General features: G+C 36.2%; 1 long non-coding RNA gene across 1 annotated transcript in view; it reads right to left on the bottom strand.

The window, feature by feature from the left end:
- The window catches only part of LOC142406134 (uncharacterized), a 108,426-nt gene that overhangs the window by 77,650 nt on the left and 13,426 nt on the right, over window positions 1-17,350 (bottom strand). The window contains exon 2 of the long non-coding RNA XR_012774456.1: window positions 16,590-16,673. This is a non-coding gene — a long non-coding RNA (uncharacterized LOC142406134). The remainder of the gene's footprint in view (window positions 1-16,589; window positions 16,674-17,350) is intronic.

The raw sequence follows: 17,350 nt of genomic DNA on the forward strand, positions 1-17,350 counted from the left end.
CCCTTCCACTCACCAAAGAAAGATGATGCTACAAATGTATGACCAAATACAGCCTTTGGATTTATATTTCTCAAAACTTCCCAGCTCTGATGATGCTCTGCTGTGTCCCCGCTTTTTGTCAGGAAATTTCATTTCAATAAGGAGTTTGACATTAATGGCATCTTGCAGTATTATTTCCTAGAGGGCGAAAATATAGTTCTACCATGTCCTTACCTGTGGCTGCAAAAAGCAAAGCAAAGTCTCACCTACTCCTGCTTCCCTTTGGTATTCTGTTACTTATCACTTTGCTTGGAATCTTCTTCTGCTCCTCAGAAAACTTCTCAGCTTTACTCACTCCAATTCAAATTCCAACCCAGGAATACAGATCCCAACCTTCACAGCTGAACAACAGCTCTCCACAACCTACCAACAGTGCAAAGTTGTTTCTAAAACCACATTCCAAGCAACCAGTTAAAAGATCTTCCACCCTTAGTGCCAGTGAAGTTAATGATAAACAAAACTCTTTTTGTCCATGTTACCTTAGTAGTTATCTTGGCTAGAAGAGGAAATAAAAACTTTCTTTTATCACCTGAGAAAATGTTCTTAAAAGAGATTATTGTCCCTCACATGTTTTTAGTGCTGAGGTAACAAGGAATTTCAGTGACGTAGTCAAAGTGCAATTGCTCTATAAGAAATAATATACATTTGTAAAGATTTTCAAGACAGTTGAAATGCTAAAACATGTATTAAGTTTTGTGTTTTCTTCTGCATCATATACACTCAATTAATCAAAATCACCAGTGGTTCCAAAAGAACAGCAGGACAGCCTCGGCCATCTGCAGTTAGGCACAACAATATAATGGAGGTAAATGACACAAACATTTCTATCCTTTTTTACAGAAATGCATTCTGGAATGCCTCTTGTCTAGGATTCTTCAGGGTATATTTGATTTGGAGGACTGGCTATCTCACTTGAGATGGACAATGATAATTCCTTACATGGGTGGTGAGAACTAGATCTGGTTCCAGACCTTTGTTATGGTAAGGTTCATGGGGAAGTAGGATGGCAAATGTTGAATCTTTGTAGATTTGCAGATTCCTTGTGTAGGCCGGAACATTTAGCCAGGGACCAATTCCTTAAAGACAGGGAGAAAGACAGGGTGGAAAATGAGCTAATACAATAGTTCAACAAGTAGAATAACTGCATCATATTAAAGTTATTTTGTTATAGACCTAGTTACAGAAATGGAGGCTGAGAAAAATTTGAATAGAATCATATAATTTCCAGAAATCCTGGAAGTTCAGAGTTTTTGAGATTTTGACATAACTTGTGTTTGTTATTACTGTTCATTCACCAGACACATTCCCTCCATGTCTACAGTGCATACTGCATTTATGTTAGATGAATTTAAAACTAGTTAGAGAAACTTGAAACAAGATAGTACAATTTTGTGTTCCATTCTATGAATGACAAAATATGGAATGATGTTCCACCCACATTATTTGTTGCGTTTCTCTTTGAAATTCCAATTTTACCAGACTAACAGTAATGATAAATACTCCACATATTACACTTGTATCCGTTCTAGTAGTCACACAGTCATCTTCTGTAGAAGCAATGGCCCCAAATATATTTTTAATCTTTTACTAGGGGCATCTTTGCATACAAAGATTCAAGAAAGTTTGAGTGATTCTTGCTTAGCTGGATATTTCTTTTTCTTGGTAAGATGTACTGTCTTTTCTCCAAATTGTTATACTTTCATACAGACTATTTCTCATCAGACATGGAGCTTGAAAGATTTGCCTGGGAACAGAGAAGGTAATACCGAGGAGGTATCGTGCATTAAGTTAGCAGCTTGGATATTATAATAGTAGCTAGGAATCCAAAATATTATGAACTTATCTGTCCTTCAAAAGAAGATGGAAAATGCCCGTAATTAGCTTTCATTTCCTATAGAAAGCCCTTAAAGGAGAGACATGAGATAATTAGCAATCACAACAAAAAGGGACTGATTTTTAATCCAGCTGCAATTTGGTGTGTACTTTTCTTTTGCAGGTATTCAAACTTCAGAGATGTTCTTTATTGCCAAAATAACATCTCTTCTATTAATTACTTTTTCTGAAATCTTTACATGGGAATATGTTCAGTCAAAATACGTTGTTTCTACTTGAATTTACTTAGTATAGTTTGGCTTCTTTTACGCAACCATCATGCTCCACTGACTTGTTTCTCTGATTTAGGGAGGTGAGATACATGCCACGGCTTGGCCACACTTCCAGATTTCCTTTTATGTTAACTAGGTCACAAGTGGGAAGGAGATAATGCACTCCTGTTTTTTTGGACACAAACACGCATTTGTGTCCAACGACCCAGATTGGGTGTTCCTGGATTATATATTTTAGGCATAGTTGCAGGCAGCCATTAATTGCTTTCTCAAACTAAAACATGATTTCATTTTATGTACTGGAGCAAGCTAAAAAACTACAAACATAAGATTAATTTCAGTAAATATATCTTCCAACTATCCCAGAATGTCTCAATGGAAAACTGATTCATGTTTTCCCTGTAAAATATTTATTCAACTGTGTAAACGTGTGATGTTTATCCTGTCCAATATAATATTTTTCTGTGGAAAAAAGAAAGAAAAAACCCCACCAAACCTTTTTAGCTTTGGCACCTAATGTACATATTTCTCCGTAACAGCATATAGACACAAAACCCCGTTGCTTTAAAATTTTGCAATTACATGTAATCTCTATGACAGTATGGCATTCAGCATCTAGAACCAGAAAACAGAAGAATGTGCTTTCATGATGGCAGAAGACTAAATATTCTGTGATGCACAATTTATCTTCTGAGATTATACCTGCAAGCTTAAACTGGTTGACGGTCTTCTCGTTTTACCGAAATTCCGTTCATCTGCAGTAACTGTTCTAAAATAACACCAAATTGTCTAATCATTGCAGCTCTATTTTCTTATTCATTCAAGCATATGCTCCCTAGAGTCTCATATGTGGAAAGAACGTAAGGATTTCCTTTCTCTTTAACTTCTATAGCTCTCCTTTGATCTGTTTCTGAGCTCTAAACCTAGTGATTCCAGGGTTACCTAAAAACATACTGCATTCATTTCTTTGACAGCATTTTCACAGAAAAGTGAGATTCTGAAAGATTGAAGAAGTATATAAAGACACATTGCAAAGGGGATTTTGTGACTCTAACATCATATTTGAAATGTTAATGTTTTCACTGTCATGAAATTTTATTATAATCATTGTAGTTTGTAATGGAGTAATTTTTGATGCAACAAGAATTGCTTGCTCTGTTTGCAGTAGTTATATGATTTCATAATTCAAATTGTCAGATTCAAAACTGTATAAAACTATATACAAATATACGTATGCCTATATATGTATGAATGTGTACATGAGTATCTAACAGAAAAAAAACATTGTAACACAAAAACTAGGTAATACTTGTAAATCACATTCTGGTTGAATATTTCTGGTGAAAAATGAAAAAGCATTACTTGGAATGGAAATAGAGCTCTTTATAATATGAACTATGTTTTCATAGAAATGTCATAATAGCCATAACAGTAATACCAGCATGCTAAGAGCAAATTATATTTAGGAGCAAGGCTGACCTTATTTGTCACAGACTTATTTTTCATTTTCAATTTTGCTAATAATAGTTTTTCAGAAAAAGAGAATAAAAATCGTTGAATTGATATTGTAGCTTATCAAAAGCTAGGGAACTGAATGTCTGTAAGACAGCTATTATTTCTTGTTGAGACTACCTGTGTGTCCAATTTAGGAAATATATAGGAAGTAGGCACGCTTCTTTTGGAATAGACACACACACACAAAAAGATGACACGCAGAGCTCTGGACTACATGTCCCTCAGCATAAATGGCAGGTTTCCTCAAGACTAGAGCTGTAAACTCCCTTCTGAAGAGGGGCATTACAAATTATCCTTCTCCTTCATCCTTTCCCTTGGAAGGGGAAGAGAACATCTATGAACCAGCTTTTGTTCACAGCCATGCCTGTGACACACATGTATTTCATTATGTTGTAGAGATGGAGCAATCTGTCAAGGAGGGAAAGAAATTACTAGAATTCACTTTGTAAGGCTAATTGTCTGTTTAAGATAGGACTTGGGAGAAATTTTTTTTTTTTAATGGGGATATTAGGCCAATTTGCATGATAGGAAGTTGAAGAATGGAGACACCATGCATAGGTCACATGGGTTTGAAAGGAAATGCTTGAAAAATAAGTGGGAATGTCAGGTGCTCAGAGAAAACTCCTGTTATTAAAAAAAATGTTTAGAAAATAAAGCTGTAAAGATTCCAGATAATGTTTAAGCACCTTGAATGAGGAAACACAGCATAAGCTATGCCACCCTTCATTTTAAGTTCAGTACAACAGGGTCTCTTGTTTGATCTTGGTTGACCAAATCTCATGAAATCTTATAAAACTTTCTTAATAAGTTATGTGCAAACTCTCAGTTCATTTGCACTTCTAAACAGTGCAAATGTGCAAATGTTCTAAACAGTGCAAACAGAACTTCTAAACTTCTAAACTAAACTACTACCTCCTCCTCAACCATTTCCCACATTTTTCAGTATCCAATTACATATTGTACATTGCTATACAGGTTACTTTCCCATGCTTTCAGCATGACTTCAGCTATATCTAGCCATGTTATGGCCTCTTGACAAAGTATTGAACTTTGGGAGATCATAAATAGTCTGAAAGTGATCAGATAGATTTAAGAATGAGTCCAATATTCATTTAAAATTTGGAGAGTGTCCTGAACTGCCTTTTGTACTTGTCAGGTGATTGTCTTAAACATTAATATCTCTATGCAGTTTCTTCTCTTCATATAAATGACTAAATATTCTTGGTTGAGAGAGGGAAACTGAGAAACTGTTCTGAAACTAGAATTCACCCCTGTGAAGGACCACGGTAAGGCTGAAATCTCTTCTTCAATTAATATTTATATATGTGGAAAATTAAATGCAACAGGAGCCATGGAGACAGACCTTTTCTGATTGTACAGCTGTCTCACGTTTTGGGTATTAATTTGAGAGAAGAGGCAGTGAGGTTCAAAAAATATTAGTTAATGGAGGATGGATAGGTCTCACTTTGGAAAGGAAAAACATTTTCATGAGGAAAAATCTGGAATCTATATTGTTTTGAATTATTTTTGATTGATTTGAACTTTACAATAAACTGTTCCCTCAGAAGGATCCTCTCCCGTTCCACTTACTGCCCAGAAATTTAGTTCTGAATTCATGACAGTTTACTAACTCCTTGAAACAGAAAAGCATTTTTGCTTTCTTTTCTGCTTTCTCTAACTCCAATGTTGATGAACCCAAACACAGAGAAGTCCAGAAAGGAACTATGTTAAATAGGGCAGGCTTCTACTGACAAAATTTACAACTAAATTTGCTGTGGAAGGCATTTTTTCTCATTAGCAAGTAAAAGAGCAAGACATTTGTTAAGATGAAATATAATCTTTCTTACTTAATAAAAAACAAATGTAATAGTTTCCATAACAAAAGGGAGACTCCAAGAATGAAATTACCACATATTTCATATTTCTGATTCTAGCACAAATATAACTTCTCTTCTTTATACTACAAATCACTGTACATTTTCCCCAGCTCTTACTGGATATAGAGAATAATAGTGGCTTGGAATGAAGAAACATTTATATTCACTGCTTAAGAATAAAAAGGATAATGTTCATTAATTCTACTGAATATTCTTCCATATCTAAATCTGCACTCACTCCTGATACTTTTATTTTCCTCCTTTAACATAAGACTGTGCTTTCACTGGACCTGATCAAACTCCTGTATTTTTAAGTTGGACTTTTCCTACTGAATGTAAAATGTTCAGGTTTGCAACCTTACTGTGTTGTGCATAAATATACAATAAAAGGCATATTTATGCACGTCATTTCACATCAGCTTCACAAATTCAGTTTAAGATACATGGTAATGCTAAGCTAAGAAAGGCAAGAAGCAAAAACGTGATAAAGGAATATGTGGAAAAAAATGCCTTTCTATCCAAATGTTGTAAGGTGATATTTATGACTGACAAACAGCTGACAGAAAAATACCTCACAGTTTTTCTATTAGGAATATGCAAATGGTTAACAAAAAAAGGTTCCAGATCATTAAGCATGCTAAAGTCAACAATAATTTTATTAAATCATTCCAAAATCTGACAGGAAAGCTATGCAGTGTCTGAAGGACAAATCTTATATACTTACAATGAGTTAGTAGCATCATGAACAAACTATGATAGAAACGGGTTTCTCAGGTAACAATAAAAATGGAAATACTACAGCCTTAAACAGATAAAACCATGCAGCAAAACCCTACCCACATATAGAATGCAATATTTTGGCTATAACTGGCTCTTACTACAACTGGCTTTGAACTTTAATTACAATCTTTGCAGCCAAGTCTTTGCACTCAGATTTTAACAGTCTGATTTTTTCAAAAGTAGAAAAGAATACCATGGTTTGCAAGAAAACTGAAAAACTATTTCCTTCACCCATGACCTGTTAGCCATTATGACTACTTCATGTCTTCACATTCCATTCAAATCATCACACTCCACTGAAAACATGCTTTCCCCTGTAATTACTAACACCTCTTGAAACAGTAGAAGCTTGTTTGAAATAAGTAGACATCGTACAGAGGTGAGCAGTAGATACAATAGGCAAATTCTCCTCTCTCCATTGCTATTGCAAATGAGTGCTAGAAACAGTTTTGCATCCCCAGCTGATACTGTTTTTTCAGGCTTTTCTTGTATAAACTGCTATCTAGTTGATTCCTCCTCCGTTAGAGGTTTGTATAATAAAATAATGGCCAACAGTTGATGACAAGTTAGCCATCACAGAAGTAAAGTGAAAACCTTTTATCTTTACAGAGGATTTCTTCTGGACAATGCTGGAGACGAAAGAGCTATCATCTCTGTGCACACACCAAAACCAAAAAAGTCCTTGAGCTGTTATATGTATATTTTATACAGATGCTATATATATGTTATATGGATATGGATGCTGTATATATAGTAGATAAGCAGGGGCACATATATATGGCAGAAACACCAGTAGCACATTACTGTAGTTGAGGTAGTCACTCTAAGCCATCTTTAAAATTAATGCATAGAAACAGATATCTCAAGGGCAATCAATTGGAGCAATTTTGGATTACTATGTTAAGGTGAGATGAAACTCTTCTGTAGTGTCTATTTTCCCCTATTGATTAGATAGCATAGCTAAGGTGAATAGCTAAGACTTAGGTGTCTAATTTTCAAACACTTAATTTAGAGAAAATACATACAATCCTAAAGAGCATCATGGAATATACTACATTATTTGTCCTTTTGATAAAGAAACATGCCAATCATGTACTCTGGAAATTACATATCTGAAGGGAAAGCAATCAGAATTTCAAAACCCCAGGGTCTTTATTTCATTTCTCACTTGTCCTAAGCAATTTCTTACCTCTTATCATGCCACACACCCTTTTCCATGCTTTTAACAGGTTTGGAGGTTTTTAGGTGTTTGCATTTCCAGAAATTTATGAAATATTTACAATTCGCAAATACCACTTTTACACATTGGTATAATTATGTTTCCTGCTTTGCTTTACATTCCTTTGCTAATAAATCATACCACTGTGATTTCTTTCTGACCATTACTGAGCATCAAGCTCAGATTGTCAGTGAACTAACCAAAAAGCTCCCAAGATCTCTTTCCAAGTGGAAACAGTTACACTGATGCATGTCATTGTATCTATAGCTAGCATTGTTTTTCTTTCCACATGCATTTCTGTGCAATTATTGGTGTTGAATTTCATCTTCAGTTTTTAACAGTCAGTCACCTAGATCATTCTGCAGCTTCTCAGAATCAGCTTCAGAAACATTTTGGTACGATGCTTGTAAGTACCTCCACATATTTGGCCTTTTCTTTATATGATGTTCTTCTGAGTTTTTAATGTGTGGAAATAATTCACAAACAGAAATGAAAAAGTGGTTATGGAATTGTTTGTTCAAATTCATTACTATGTAAGCAGTTATTTCATAGATTTTTCTGTCCAAGTACATGCACCTTTGTTTTTTTATCGCTTTTATTACCCATCTGGCATAATGCTATTTTTACTATTACCAGGCTCCATTACCATATCAGAAAATTTACTGATAAAAAGCTATGTCATAAAATGTGCTGATGTTTAATATGAAGCTTTGCATTCACAGCTTTTACAATATAATAATATTATGTTAATATAGCTTATAGTGATAGAAATTAAATCCTTAGCAATAGGAATCGTTAACTTGTTAATCAAAAAATCAGCCCTTTCTTGGGTATAAATTACTGTTTCTGTAGTTTTCACAATTTATTAAATAAATGTGGGTTCAACTGTTACCGATCCTGTACATTTTTCCTTAAAGATGAAATTTAAATTCAAATTACAAAATAAGGAGGTTCTAGAAAATAATGGTAGATTTATTATCCAGGAGGAGAAAGGTCAAAGCTATTTGTAGAATGTAGTTATCTTACTCAGGAAGCAAACAAAAGCTTCTCTTTACATTTCTGAAGTCGAGGGCCACTCCTTTGCTTACTGAGAGACATCCATTGAAATTCTTTCCTCAGGTACGGCCATAACATATAAAAAAACCTGTGATGTGTGATACTTCAGCTGATTTATTAGCTAGCAAAAGAATGCTGTGGGTATACAGCCAGGAAAAATGCCAGTAAGTTTACCACAACTACTTGCAAATAAGGTATGAGACATTTATGTCATCAAGGAAAATATCTGCAGTCAAATATTAATTCCCAGTTACTTGGAAAGACAGCAGTTATTCAAATAAAATTCTGGGCCAAATTCAGCTACAGCATAACTAGGCTTATTTACACAATTACACATAATAATAATTTCTCCTCATTGGTGTTTCTCAAAATAGGATTTCTGCTCTTAAAGGCAGAATGAGACCAACGTTTTAATTTCTGCTCTGAATCGCATGGAGCAAGAGGTTGAATGTGGCTCTCTACCACTCAGATAAACATCTCTCTGATGTTGAGCTGTCCCTTTCCTTTTTATTAATTTGCTTTTTCTCTCTCCTCCCAAAAATGACTCACACTTGTCCTGACAAGGGATTCACAGAGTCTCCCAAACACCCTGAGTCAAGACATCTGTTGTGTGAAGTGTATTCTTTCCTCGGTGAAGAGGATTAATACAAAGGACACTTCATCACCAAGTCTCACAGCACCCCTTTCCAGTCCTTGTCAGTGCATTTTGGCCTTCTCCCTTCACCCACAGTGATATTTGTACGCTTCACCCGAGCATGTTCCCTGCCTTTTAAGATGCAAGGACAGAGAAAGGTTTTCCCAGTTTCACTGTCAAATAACACCACCTGTGGAGACTGCCTGATTACAGTATAAACCAGTCTCTCTTGCTATCTGAAAATATCACATCAGCTCAGCAAAAAAGAGCTTTGGCAGCAAGTTGTTTAGTTCCAAGATGGATTTACTTTTATATAAGAATGAAAAAGATGCTTTTATAGTCATGTAGGGCCAATATTTGTCTCTGTTGATTCAGGTGAAGAACTGCACAAAGGTGAGGAAATTAATTTAAACTATGTTTCCTCACGATTTAGGGTCCCCAAGGCAGCAGCTCACAAAACAGTAGCAAGCAGAATCTGGACGCAAGCCATGCTCTTAATAAATTACTTGACTGGGTGGCTAAGCCTGATCATCATCATCTTATCTATGCAGATCAGAGATCTTTTTAAGCAAGACAGTGTAAAAGCCTTTTAATACAGTATACGCGCACTGCACTTAAGCCAAGTTTATTGAGTTTTGTGCTAGTAACCTGCCATCGGAAGAAGCAATACAGCACCATTTCTCCTACTCACAAAGGAGACCTGGATTTCTCAGGTTCATCAGTACATGATTGCAGTCCTTTGGGCTATGTTCTGGAAGAGAGGTCCTTACGGTACAAAGCCCTTATGATAGATTTGTTCTCAGATCTTCGTCTTTAGATGTTAATGCAGAACGTAGAGCTGCCATTCAAGCTTTTCCCACTGTCATCTTTGCTAGTAAATAATGTACTTGATTCAGTACTTTTGCAGCTTTATATGGCTGGCAATGCGCTAAAAAATAACAGGCTAGTGCCCCTGTTCGAAGTAGATAGAGTTACAGTTTGGGGATAGTCAAAGGAATTAAATGTATTACACTTCTATCTTATCCCTTCTTCCCAACTTGGGTTCTTGATTTCTCAGCAAATATTTCTGACAGATTTGCTCACCCCCTTGAAAAATTAGAAAGAATATTTCTCAAAGTCATACTATAAAGCCATGTCCATGGGATTTTAAAAACAGCGGGCTGATGATTTACTTTGCAGTGACAAAAGGCTTGATCAGCACTTCTTCACTTCAGGCCATTATTCTGTGAAGCACCTCTCATGCTAACTCTCAAAAACCATAATGGAACTGAAAAGTAAAAGCACTGCATGGAGAACAATCTGCCAGTTCAGTCCTTTACAGGTCTGCATTTCGACTGTAGTCAATGCACCTGGTTGAGGGTGTGGTCTCAGCACTAAATTTGTCTTACCGAAATAAATAGTATAAGCATGTAATTGATAATCACCTATAATATTTAAAAAAGTGATTTAACATTCATTTAAATAAATACAGAACAAAACCAACAGCATGGAGTGTTGTGAGGAAAATTACATGAAAAGAGATTTTTTTCAAGGAGCAACACTGATGTCCTGCATTTTTAAAACACTATTACAACTGAATTTTAATATCATTACAATTATTTTACTTTTCTTTAGGTATCACATGATACAATATGTATTGTTACTTTGTTTTGTAAACCTGCCAACTGCAAAGTCTCTTGTCATTTCTGTTGCCATTAGTGAATTGTCTGTAATCATTTTGAACCAAAGATACACAAATAATAGGAACAGTAAGAATAAGAGTATATTTTGTCAATCTACAAAATCATCACTTAGAATAAAGTGATAATGTAAAAATCCATAAACTGAATAAGAAGTAATTAAACTGCCATATTTCCATGTTTATATTCTGAATGGATCTGGATAGTTATTATTTGATTGTACTTTATGGATACATTGTCTCAAGACCTTTCAAAGAAACAGGATTACATTTATTTTCATAATTTTTAAGACAAATAGATTTGGACACCAGGGTTGGCCAAAGATGTATCAGTTCATTTTTTAAAAATCAAGCAATTTTTCTATTTTACTGATGTATCTCTAGACTCATTTATTATTTTGATCTTCTATTTAAAACAAACACTTGAATAAAATGCAGTTTCACAGTATTAATGTCAATAGCCCTTCTTAAAGATCTATTGGGGGACTAGGATGAAGGTGTCATTGCAAACTTTATTGTATTTATGAAAGTCCTATTTAAGACTCCTCTTTACCCATTTCTGTAGTTCTGGGTTTATAACATGTTCATAGTTCTTTCTTTACACCTCTGTGTTTCTGTTTCACTTTCTATTTCTGCTCTAATGTCCCTGCAGCATTCCCATTCTAATAAAATCCACTAAACATGTATGTGGAGCAGAGGGTAAAATCATAGTTTCTTTCAGCTGCGAATGGGAAAAGCAAGTATTTTCTGCCACATTTGTTGAATCCTTGTTATTGAAACCAGCCTGACGTTATCTGCCTCTGTCTCCTTATCTAGTCATGTTTGAACATTTTTTTTGGATTAGGAGAAAATGAGCCCAGCAGTAAAATCTTATCTCAATTGGCTGTGTCTACAGTGCTAAATAAAATAGGACTAGAGAGCAAGCTCAAACCCTGAACCCAACCACTCATACTACTTAATTATTAACATACTCTCTGGCATGCTTTTCACCTGTACCATCTAGGACGCTCCTAGAAAATGCTTGGGATTGCATGAACCAAGAGCCAGTCCTGCACCCAGAGCTTTCTCCACCCTGCTGTCCCCTACTAACCTACTACCCATCCCTCCCACCTCCAGCACTATTCCAGCAAGTCTTGTACCTCAAATGCACTCACATGCCCTGCCTATGGTACCCCAGAACCTATAACAGACGCCCTCAGCAACATGCTCTGAAAACAAGATGCCAGTGGGCTGCAAAGTTCTTTCATTATTTCAAACATTTTAATTGGAAAAAAAAAAAAAAAAAGAAAGAAAATGGAAAGTCATTATTATATCTGTGGATCAAAGGATACCATCCCAGGCACAGGTGCAAGGTCAAGAATATTGCGTGGATGTCACCAGTCCATATGAGTCAGCCTTAGAGCTCCCTGGCTGTTTACGGGTTTGCCTGTTTTCAAGTACAGGTGTCAGCAGCTGTTGCTGGGGTGGGGATGCAGGTCAGTGCTACTGGTGATGCAAAGTCACTGAACTTGGCAAGGTCTAGCTATTCATGGGTAACACATTCTCAGTATGGGGAGAGACTAGAGGAAGGTTAATAGGTATGTTCGACCAATCACTTTTTTCTTTTTTTTTTTTTAATCTAAAGAGGCTTCTCTAACCATTTCGGGTTCAGATGCTGAGTCCTTTCCTTAGGCTAAACATATAAACAATTAAGCGGGGCTCACCTTTTTTAAAACACACCTGATGCTACCTACCCTTTGAATGTAGCCCATTTTATAAATATATTGCAGGGAATTATTTATTTCCCTTAAACTCCAACAAACTTAAATCCACAGCTTTGATATCTCAAGCAAATGCCCTCACTACAAGGCTATAGCTTAGCTTGGGGCTGACAGTGATATCCAAAGCACCCAGCTAGAAATGTTAGCTTTGGATCTACTCCATACTGGGTGAATAATTTATGTTGTTGTTATTGTTATTATTATTATTTTGTTTTAATCCCAAACCTAATTTAATGTGCATAAATTATCTAGGGAGCAATGATTAAACCCCATGTATATTGCCTTCCATCAGAATGCTCCAGCCTCTAAACAGCATGCCAGGTGCACACACCACAGTAATCACCTCTCTTTTCCCAGTCATGGTTTCTGAAGGAAGAGGCTGTGGCTTGGCATAGGTTGAACTCTCTGTTGCCAGTTCATGAGACTGTCTGATGTACAGTTACTAGATCGGAACCTTTGGGAAACGGTCTTTAGGTTTCTAAATCATAATGGAATTCAGATGTAGAGAAGGCAATGCTGCTCAAAACAAAGTAATTCTGCACATACATACGTACAAAGCTTTAGACTGAAAGAGAGGTGCTAATTGAATACAGACATCTCCAGAGTTAGAAGTCACTGAAAAGTAAGTGCCTTCTGAGATTTAGGTATCTTGATCTGTTTCAGGTGTGGAAAGTAGGGAACCCAAAATTCAATCTAAGAGCATCATGGAAAATCACTTTTAAAAGTCATAGCAAAAGATATTGCTCCATCAAAATAATATAAAGGCTACTATCTGAATTAGAATAGCTGCAGGGAATAGAGAACCCAGACCTGAAGGAGATCAAAATTACATTCTTGGTTCGTGTAGGAAATTGGAGGGAAAAAAAGTGCTGGGAGGGAATTTGCCGGGCCTCTGCAAATGCAGCAAAGGATTATCAACTTTGGAAGGAATAGCTATTTGTTTTCTGGTATAATTTTTATGGTGTGCTTCAAAAATAGTTTTGTGCATGAGTCACCCCAAGACTATGTCGTGGTTTAGCCCCAGCCGGCAGCTAAGCACCACGCAGCCGCTCGCTCACTCCCCCTCGGTGGGATGGGGGAGAGAATCGGAAGAGCAAAAGTAAGAAAACTTGAGGGTTGAGATAAAAACAGTTTAATAGGGAAAGCAAAAGCCGCGCACGCAAGCAAAGCAAAGCAAGGAATTCATTCACTACTTCCCATGGTCAGGCAGGTGTTCAGCCATCTCCAGGAAAGCAGGGCTCCATCACGCGTAATGGTTACTTGGGAAGACAAACGCCATCACTCCAAATGTCCCCCCTTCCTTCTTCTTCCCCAGCTTTATATACTGAGCATGACGTCATGTGGTATGGAATAGCCCTTTGGTCAGTTTGGATCAACTCTCCTGGCTGTGTCCCCTCCCAGCTTCTTCTGCCCCTGGCAGAGCACGGGAAGCTGAAAAGTCCTTGACTAGTACAGCAGCAACTAAAACATCTCTGTATTATCAACACTGTCTTCAGCACAAATCCAAAACATAGCCCCATACCAGCCACTACGAAGAAAATTAACTCTGTCTCAGCTGAAACCAGGACAGACTATTATTAAATCAATGGCTGACTACCATTGTGAATGGTCTCAATCAAGAACCACTATAAACTCCATAAATTAATGAAGATGCTTGTATTAGTACACTTCTTAATGGACAGGTTGATCTAACTACATAGGGCAGTGAAGGAAAAGATTTCACTCCCAAATTTATATCCTGAGTCCTTTGAATGAATAAGTTTTATCCTTTCTTGAGTCAATAAGGAGCTAACGGGTCATTAATTACAGGGAGCAACTTGCAGCTTAAAAACAAAAACCAAAACAGACATTTGTATCTTCAAAAAGGTAAGTCAGAGTTTAATTTAAAAAGAGCATTGTCAAAATAAGGTAAAGATAAGTATGTGAATAAGGATAGTGAACTGGCTGTGAACAGAAACCTTGGATATGGTTGATATTTTACCCCATTTGAGTATAAAGAGATCATGACACTTACCAGAGAGAAGTTCTGAAATGAATCCATCTGAAGTGAGGAATTGTGGGAAGAAAATATTGAGGAAGCCTGGGAAATAAAAGTTTATTTTAATATATCTATATATAATAAATCTAAATCTTAAAAATTATTATAACAGCATAGTCAGCAATAGCAGGAGACTGAACTTGATCACCAAAGATCCTTTGAAATTCTGTTCCTGAGATCTATAAAAACCAAACCTCTGGTGGTGCTGTGCATGCACACTTCCTCTCAACAAAATTTTACGTTCTCAGTAAGACACTTTCATGACTTTCCTAGAAACCTTGAAACTGCATAATCAAGAGTTCCTTTAGTTTAAACAAATAAAATTTACATCATTCATGTTCCTTCTTTCAAAAATAAGTTTGCATAACATTATAGTTTAAAATGACCTCTTGTTTCCTTTTACTCATTTTGATTTAAGCCAGGCTCTAATTCCATCTACAAACTTTTAAACCATCGGGTTATGCAAAACCACCTATTCTTAATTTTCTGTGTGTATGTGTAGGTGGGACAGAGAGAAGGGAGAGTTTTGTATTAAGTAGGTACTAATGTGGCAGGAAATAGGATCTGTTGTAATTCTCACTGATGTCCCTTAGCTCAGTCTGTGAAATACACTGAGATGTGAAAAAGAAAACAAAGTGTGGCAAAAATAGAGACTGGGAAGTCACTAAATCCCATGAGCAGAGGACTAAAGGGAGTGACTGCCATGTTGTCATGTTGTCCTTTTTCATACAGTCATGCTCCAAATTTGCAATGCATCATCATCTTAATATTTTTTTCTGAATCTGCATGTATGCATTTCAATTCTTTAAGTCAAACAATTTAATTTTGTAACTCCAACATTTGCTGCATTTGAGAAACTGGAAATAGTTTTCCCCCCTTTCCTGTAACTGCAGTAATTTAGTAACATGATGCAAAATGAAATCTACCCCGTATCAAACATCCTCATTGTGCCAAGTGTTCCCAATGGTATCCTTTAATTCTGCTCCATCCTAATCCATTGAAGGACTGTGGCTAAGGCTGTTGTCAGATGAGCAGAGATGGGTAGAGATGATGATGATGTTGATGATGATTCGACAAAGTATAAATTCCTCAAAAAACGCGTTTTCAGTCACTTCGAAATTATGTGAGTGCAAGCCAAATGTGCTCGTTACCAGAATTTTGAAAATTTCATTACATACAAATGTAGAACTATCGTTATGCCTGCTTAATCTAGTGCTCCTGACATTCACAGAAAATTTGGCAGTCCCTGCTTAAATTCCCAACTTTCTCCCAGATCCTCGGTTAGCATCCTAACTTCAGAGTGCAAAGCAGAAATGGGAGATCATATTTACCTTTTACTGTGCTGTTTTGTATTGGTGCTTTTAAATCCAGTGGCTCTTGAAAGGTTTTCTGAACCCAATACTATCAAGCTATTGCTCTCTCTGACTCAGTGATGATGTCTTATACAAAATGGAGTACCTCCACCATATGGATATCCTATGCATAAATTTTCCAGCCTTCGCATGCTCCACATACCACCTGTTACGGTGCTTGTCTGAACTCAGATCTGTTCTCTTTCTAAGTGAGCGTAGGAATCTGAAACAGTTTATTTCATAGGTTAAATGAATACCTTCTCCCAAGGCTACAGATATTCTGAGGGTAATGCAAAGAAGAGAGAAGATAAGACTTCTATTACTTCTGCTAGAATTGTTCTTCTCTTTACAGAACCATTCACAGCTTGGCAGTTCGGATTAGAAGAGTTTAAGATTTAATTCCCCTAAGGTGAACAGAAAACTAAACCTAGGCTGCAGAACGCAGGTGGATGTTCTAACACTCCAACAGAAAGAAATATGTGGCTTTCTCTAGAAGCTTTGTCTGGATCTGGTCCATCTTCTTTGCTTTTTCTTACCTGTGTTCCAAGAAAATTGTTTGTACAAGGCCATGCAATACTTCGATCTCAAACTAATTGATTTTTTTTTCATCAGTCTGGGACCTAAAGTAAAAAAAAAAGGAAACACAAAACACTGGCTTCTCAGAATAAAAATTATTTCTATTGCTTAATTCAAAAGCTAAATTGAAAAATCAATTCTTTGCACAGCCTTAAAACATAATCAGTCTCATTGACATAAATGTGCTGAAGTACACAAGTGAATTGAAAACTATATTCCTCTGTTATTGCTGAGATCTGTCACAAGTAATTTTAGAATCGCTTATTGATCTTTCATTATTAAGATTTAGGAAACCACTAATTTGCTAATCTGGGCACTGCTGACTTCATTCACAATAAAAAGATTACCATAACACCACCAAAATGAAACACTCAGACAAACATCAATAAATTACCCCAAATATTACCCCCATATAAAGAGAACTTTTCCCCACTGGAACTTTTGGTGGGTTTTTTTGGGGTGGGGGTAGGGCTATTTGTTTGGGGTTTTTTTGCCTTTTTAAGCCACTCTATCTTCACCTCTTTTGTTCAGGATATTGACAGGAATGTATGACAAACACTAAATAAACAGTTCTCTAAGATGCAAAATTAATTGTATAGTCATATATGCATAACAAAACATGAGTGTTGGTTTATAAAGAACAAATCAGTCTCATTGTGTTTGCTCAAAACAAATGTCTATAATTTTTTCATCTTTCTCTCCTTTAAAAATTCTCATTGCG

Source organism: Mycteria americana, chromosome 1, assembly GCF_035582795.1.
Source record: "Mycteria americana isolate JAX WOST 10 ecotype Jacksonville Zoo and Gardens chromosome 1, USCA_MyAme_1.0, whole genome shotgun sequence".
NCBI lineage: Eukaryota > Metazoa > Chordata > Aves > Ciconiiformes > Ciconiidae > Mycteria > Mycteria americana.